The sequence below is a fragment of the Arachis ipaensis genome, chromosome B1 (genome assembly GCF_059453495.1).
Source record: "Arachis ipaensis isolate K30076 ecotype BB chromosome B1, ASM5945349v1, whole genome shotgun sequence".
Lineage (NCBI taxonomy): Eukaryota > Viridiplantae > Streptophyta > Magnoliopsida > Fabales > Fabaceae > Arachis > Arachis ipaensis.
The window spans coordinates 97,619,005-97,625,607 of record NC_142436.1 but is presented as its reverse complement, the minus strand read 5'-3'; the positions used below and the strand labels follow the sequence as shown (position 1 = coordinate 97,625,607).

The 6,603-nt window shown below is 39.9% G+C and overlaps 1 non-coding gene across 1 annotated transcript; it reads left to right on the top strand.

Moving 5' to 3' along the window:
• The first annotated feature begins 4,004 nt into the window (after nucleotides 1-4,004).
• Nucleotides 4,005-4,111, top strand: LOC148577591 (small nucleolar RNA R71). Its single transcript, XR_015904024.1, has one exon. It is a non-coding gene; the product is annotated as a small nucleolar RNA R71 (small nucleolar RNA).
• Nucleotides 4,112-6,603: the final 2,492 nt, after the last annotated feature.

Sequence of the window (6,603 nt, the reverse complement as noted above, 5' to 3'; positions counted from 1 at the left end):
AAATCACTATCATAAAAATGTTTTTAAACTTTTCGGCTAGAATAATAAAGAAAAAGAATTAGATTGTTTATTCATGAACACCAACTGACTAACTAACTGTGTATCCTTATATGGATATCCGTGGCACCCTGGGGTGACACCAAACTTAGTTTGGAGCACTGTGATGAAAAGTTCTGTTCAAAGCTCCAAGACTAGCATGCTCTCAGTTGCATTCATGCTTTCTTGGCATGCTTTGAACACCAAACTTGTTCTTCACTATATACTGCCTATTAAGGATTTCACCAGGTGTTTGTCAAGTCTGGGTTGGAATTCATGAATATTGACTTATTCACTATTTTCTAAAAGCATATAAAACATGGGTTGCCTCCCATGAAGTGCTTCTTTAGCGCCACTAGCTTGATGTTTCTCCCTCATCAGGGTGGTTGGTAATGCTTAAAGTCCTCCCCTCTTGCTGTGGACTTATATCCATTGATTGTATCAATGATCTCTACATGTTCCAAAGAGAGAACTCTGTTGATAGTGAGGACCTTAGGTAACTGAGATGGTACAGTGGGGAGATTAGGGGGGATATCTGGGAAGTAAGCTGAGATCACTTTATCCCCTGGAGAGAAGTCTTCCGTAGGGATCTTTGATGAGAGAACTTTTGCGTGGTCTAGAAAATTGCGGATAAATCCTCGTTGCAAGTATAGTTTCTAAACCTTCAAAAGTCCTTTCGTACAAACGTTTTGGGTGTCACAAGTAACAAACCCCTTAAAAATTGTTAATCGAGTATTCAAACCTCGGGTCGTCTTATCAAGGAACTGCGAGGAAGTATGTTCTTATTATTGGTTAGAAAGGTTGTAATCGGGGTTTAAAAGGTGAGAAGCAAGTAATTTAAATGACGAGTGAATTAAATAGCAATTAAAAATAAATAATAACAGTGAAACAACTTTTGGCAAGATAAGGGAAATTAGAAGTCCAACTTAGTTATCTCTCTCAACAATAATGAAAGTTGTATCTTAATTCCACTTGGTCAACCTTTACCAGGGCAAAGGAAAGTTAAGGGACTAATTAAATTGACCTTTGAATCCTAATTATTTCCTAAGAAAAGGTTAGGATTATTTAAGTTTAGCTCAATTAGCAAGATAACGATTATCAGTTATGTTGAGTTTAATAACTGTTGAGTTACTGAATTTTTAACCAGGACCAAAAGGGGGAAAAGTAAAATTGCTGGAATAATAAAAATATCCTTAGATGGGAAGCAATGGTAACTTAAATCAAAGAGAACAATCATAAACTGAAAATACCTCAATTATCATTAATTCAAAGAACAATCTGTGACATGGAATAATTCATAAATCAAATTATAATAATCAATTCAAATGTTAGAATAAATAAATGTAGAACTAAAATAAAAGAACATTAAAACCTGGATCCAGAGTTACTCCCAAAACAAGAAGAAGTCCTAAATCCTAAAAGAGAGAGAGAATCTCTTTCTAAACTAAATCTAAATCATGAAAACTAGAAATTGGCGAGCTCTCCTTGAATGGGTGCATTCCCACACTTTATAACCTCGGGTCTATGCTGTCTGTACTTGTTTCTGGGCCAAAAAGGGCTTCAGAATTCGCTGGGGGCGTATTCTGTAATTTCTGGTGTGTGGCCTCTGTCACGCGTCCGCATGGGTCATGCGGTCGCGTCATTTGGAGCCTTTCCTTGCCATGCGGTCGCGTCAGTCATGCGGCTGCGTCGCTGCTGATTCGTGCTTGGCACGCGATCGCGTCATCCATGCGATCGCGTGAATATCAGTTTCCTTCAAAGCTCCGTTTTGCTTTCTCCTTCCATTTTTGTATGTTTCCTTTTCCATCCTTTAAGTCATTCTGCCTTAGAAAATATGAAACTACTCAACACACTAATCATGACATCGAATGGAAATAAAGGTAATTAAAATAATTAATTTTAAAGCTTAGGAAACATGTTTTTCACAACATGACATAATAAAGAAGGGGAAAGTAAAACCATGCAATTAATGTGAATAAGTAGGTGAAGGATTGTATAAATCACTCAAATTAAGCACAAAAGAACTCATGAAATATGGGTTTATCAACCTTCTTGTTCCTCCACCTCCTTGGTACTTTCTTCTTTGTTCCCTTTGATGTTGCCTTACTCTTTGTGACCTCTTCTCCTAAGGGAATTTTGTTGTTGTCTTCACATGTCTCTGGTGGTTTAGGTTCCCCCAGTTTTTCCTTGAGTTGTGACAACTGCTTATTTCCTTGTTCATCAACCAGGGGCTTTTCCAGATGGGTTGGTTGTGCTTCAGTGCTTGCTTCCTCTGTCAGCATCTCATTATGATCTTTTCTTGGTTCTTTGTTCTCTTGGTCTGCTTCTTGTGAGAATTTGAATACATTAAAGCTGAGTCGTTCATCATGGATCCTCAATATTAGCTCCCCTCGCTCCACATCTATGAGTGCTCTAGCTGTAGCTAGGAATGGTCTTCCCAATATGATTGGGTGAGTGTGACTCTCTTCCATGTCCAGGATGACAAAGTCGGCGGGAAGAAAGTATTTCCCAACCTTTACCAACACATTTTCCACCACTCCTATTGCTTGTTTTTGAGTTTTGTCTGCCAGCCTGATGACTACATCTGTGGGCATTATCTCATTGATCTTCAGCCTCTTCACTGGGGATAAGGGCATTAAGTTGATGCTTGCTCCCAAATCGCAGAGTGCTTTATCAAACATTGTTTCTCCTTTGGCACAGGGGACATGAAAACTCCCTGGATCTTTTCTTTTTGTAGGCAACTGTGGTTGAATGAGGGCACTGCACTCCTTGTTCATCACTATAGTTTGGCCTCCCTTGAGTGAGCTTTTCCTGGGAAGCAGCTCCTTCATATACTTGATGTATGCAGGCATTTGTTGAATAGTCTTGATGAATGGTATGTTGACATGCAGAGATACAAACAAATCTAGAAACCTTGAGTATATTCTCTTCTCCACAGCACCATTGAGCAGTTGGGGAAACGGTGCATAGAGTCTCAGCAGCTCCTGTTGTGAGATTTCTGGTTCTTGGTAATCTTTTTCCTCCTTCTCTGCTGACGTGTCTCCAGGTTGTTCGCTGACTTGTTTGGCTTGTCCTCAGTCTCCTTACCACTTATAGTGACCATCTTGCAATCTTCCCATCTTACTTTCTTTGTTTCACCTCTCAGATTCTTCTCTGTGTCACTTGGGAATCCATCTGTGGGTTTGGGAATCTGCTCAGAGAGATACCCCACTTGAGATTCCAACCTCTTGATTGTATCTCCTTGGTTCTTGAAATTTACTCGCACTTCCTCCTTGAATGCCTTGTTGTCTTGAATCTCTTTGCATATGCCTTCAAGTAGATTCTCAATCCTTGAGAGTCTGTCATCAAATGATGGTAGATTGGGATTAGAGGTGGAAGGATGAGGTAAGTTATTTTGGTTTTGATATGAATGTGGAGAGGTGTTGTCATGGGGGTGTTAATATGGTCTAGATGTGAAATGTTGATGGGCTGCATTGTTGGGATTTGGGCGTCTTTGATCAGGGCCTTGGTCTTATTGATTTTCCCACCCAAAGTTTGGGTGATTCCCCCAGCCAGGGTTGTAGGTCTTGGAGTATGGATCATGGTTTTGCCTAGGTGAATTTCCAATGTAGTTGACTTGCTCCTGACTTCCCTCTGCTTCTTCATTCACTCCTTCTTGGGTTGTTGATGAAGTGGTGATTGCTGCTACTTGGTTCTTCTCCATCTTCTTGGTTAGGTCAGCCAGCTGCTTGGCAATGAGCTTGTTCTGAGCCAGCAGAGCATCTACATTGTTTAGCTCCATCACTCCTCTCGTGTTCCCTCTTTCGGAAGCATAGAAGTAGTCGTTCTCTGCTACAGCTTCAATGACATCTGTGGCCTCCTCAATGGTCTTCTTCTTGTTCAAAGATCCTTCGGATGAATGGTCTACGGCCTTCTTTAACTCATAAGAGAGCCCTTCATAGAAAATGTGCAGCTGCACCCATTCATTGAACATATCTGGTGGGCACCTCCTTGTTAGGTCTTTAAACCTCTCCCACGCTTCATACAGAGTCTCACCATCTTGTTGCCTGAAAGTTTGGACCTCAGCTCTCAGCCTATTGATTCGTTGATGGGGGTAAAATCTTGCTAAGAATTTGTTCACCACAACTTCCCAAGTTGTCAAGCTCTCCTTTGGGAAAGACTCCAGCTACTTGGCTGCCTTATCCTTGAGTGAGAATGGAAATAAGAGCAGTCTATAGGCGTCAGGATGAACACCATTAGACTTCACTGTGTCACATATTCTCAGGAAGGTGGTTAGATATTGATTGGGGTCTTCTTGGACACCTCCTCTGAACGAACAGTTATTCTGAACAAGGGTGATGAGCTGTGGCTTCAGTTCAAAATTGTTGGCGTGGATGGTTGGCTTTTGAATGCTACTTCCATAGTTTCCTGGGTTTAGATTGATGTAAGAGCCTAAAATTCTTCTATCCTCCCCAGCATGATTTGTTCGACCTTCTCTGCCATGGTTGTGAGTCTCTTATTTATGATGGTTTTTCATGTTTTCTTCCATGTTTGGTTCAAAGTATTCCTCCTCTTCCTCAGCACCAACTACTCTTTTTCCTTTTGCTTCCCTCCTTAATCTAAAGAAGGTCCTCTCAGGTTCAGAATCAAAGGAAGTTGAAGCCCCGCTTCTTCTCCCTGTCATACAACCCACAAGTACAAGCAAGGAAAATAGATGCAGAAAGTATTTCTGTCAGAATGACTGTTAGTTTGAGTGATGCAATATATCAAACAGTTAGTGGGTTAGTGAAATGAATGGTAAATAACTAAAAATGAAAAAGTAGGGGAAAGGGAAGAAATTAACTAAAACTGAAAGTAAATTACTCAAACAGAAAATTGAATCAAACAAAAATAAAATGCTCAATCTAGTTACCCACCAATTTAATCATTGTTGATGCACAATCAATCTCCGGCAACAACGCCATAAACTTGATGCACGGAAAACTTGTCTCATAACAAATTTCCTTTGGCAAGTGCACCGAATTTATCGTCAAGTAAAAACTCATAATAGAGTGAGGTCGAATTCCACAGGGATTGATTGATCAAGCAACTTTAATTAGAGGAATGTTCTAGTTGAGCGAATCAGAATTTGAGTTGAGAATTTTAGAAAATTAAATGGCGGGAAAGTAAATAACAGAAAAGTAAATGCTAGAAATAAAGAGCTGAATGTAGATGACGGAAAGTAAATTGTAGAATCTTAAATGGGAATGGGGTAATTGCTCATAAAAGTAAATGACAGAAATTAAAGAGAATGGGTAAGATCAGAAATGGGGAGTTCATTGGGCTCAGGAGATGTTGCATTCTCCGAATCAATTTCATTTTCATCTCTTCCTCAATCAATGCACTCATTGATCTCCTTGGAAATCTTAAGTGATCGAATTACAATTTCTTGTAATTTAATCTCTCAAATCTTGATCAATAGCCAATTCCTTGGTCAATTGCTCATGAGAAGAGATGAAGTATGGTCACTGATTATACCACATGCATTTCCCAAATCAAGTGTTGAGAGGATTATAGTCACATATCCAACCAAACCCAATTTGGTCCAGCATGAGAAAGCATTTCTAGCATGATCTCTTCATTCCTCTTTCAAGGTTCAGAAGAGATCCAAGTTTGAAAATCTTCTTTTCCAAGATAACTACCCAATTGGATGAAGATCGAAAGCTTTCAAGTAAAATCAAGTGAAAAGATAGAAGAAGAATAATGAAAACTAGTATTGATCCATCAAATTACAACAGAGCTCCCTAACCCAATGAAAGGGGTTTAGTTGTTCATAGCTCTGGAAAATGAAAACAAAGATGGAGAATACATCATGAAACTAGAAGTGCAGAGAAAGTAAAATACAGAGAGTAGTTCTATGCCAAGAGGCTCCCTATAATTTCCAACTCTCCTTTTTCTAATTCAAAGCTACTCCTATATATAATACTCTTCTGATCTTCTAGTTGGCTCTTCAAGTCTTGGGTATGGGCCTTCGAATCTTGAGTTTGAAGTAGTTGTCTTCTTCAGTGGGCTTAGTTTTACTTGCAGAGAGAAAGTGTGAAGTGGGTAGACACTTTAGCTCAGGACGTTAGTTGTGTTAACGTTTAAGTGGAAATGTGGGTTCGAGAACGTTAGTGACAATCACCTTTTTCACTAACGTTCCTCACCAAAGTAAGAGCCACGTTAACTCCAACGTTAGTGGCACAAACGTTGCCACTAACGTTGCCTCTTTGTCCTTCACACACGTTATTGGGACTTACCTTTCCCAATAACGTTGAGAAGTCTCCCCCTTCCCTACGTTAGAGTCCACGTTAACTTAGTTAATGTGGCTCTTTTAACGTAGGCTTGCCAACCTTCGAGAACGTTAGTGACACTTACCTTTGTCACTAACGTTCCAATGTGCCCCTATTTCTCACGTTAGAGTCCACATTAACTAGGTTAACGTGGCTTCTAACATGTCCATGCTAGCCATCTCCAACGTTAGTGACAAAGTTGAGTGTCACTAACGTTGGCTCATCATTCCCTTATCCACGTTAGCTAAGTTAACGTGGGAGTTAACGTGGCTCATAG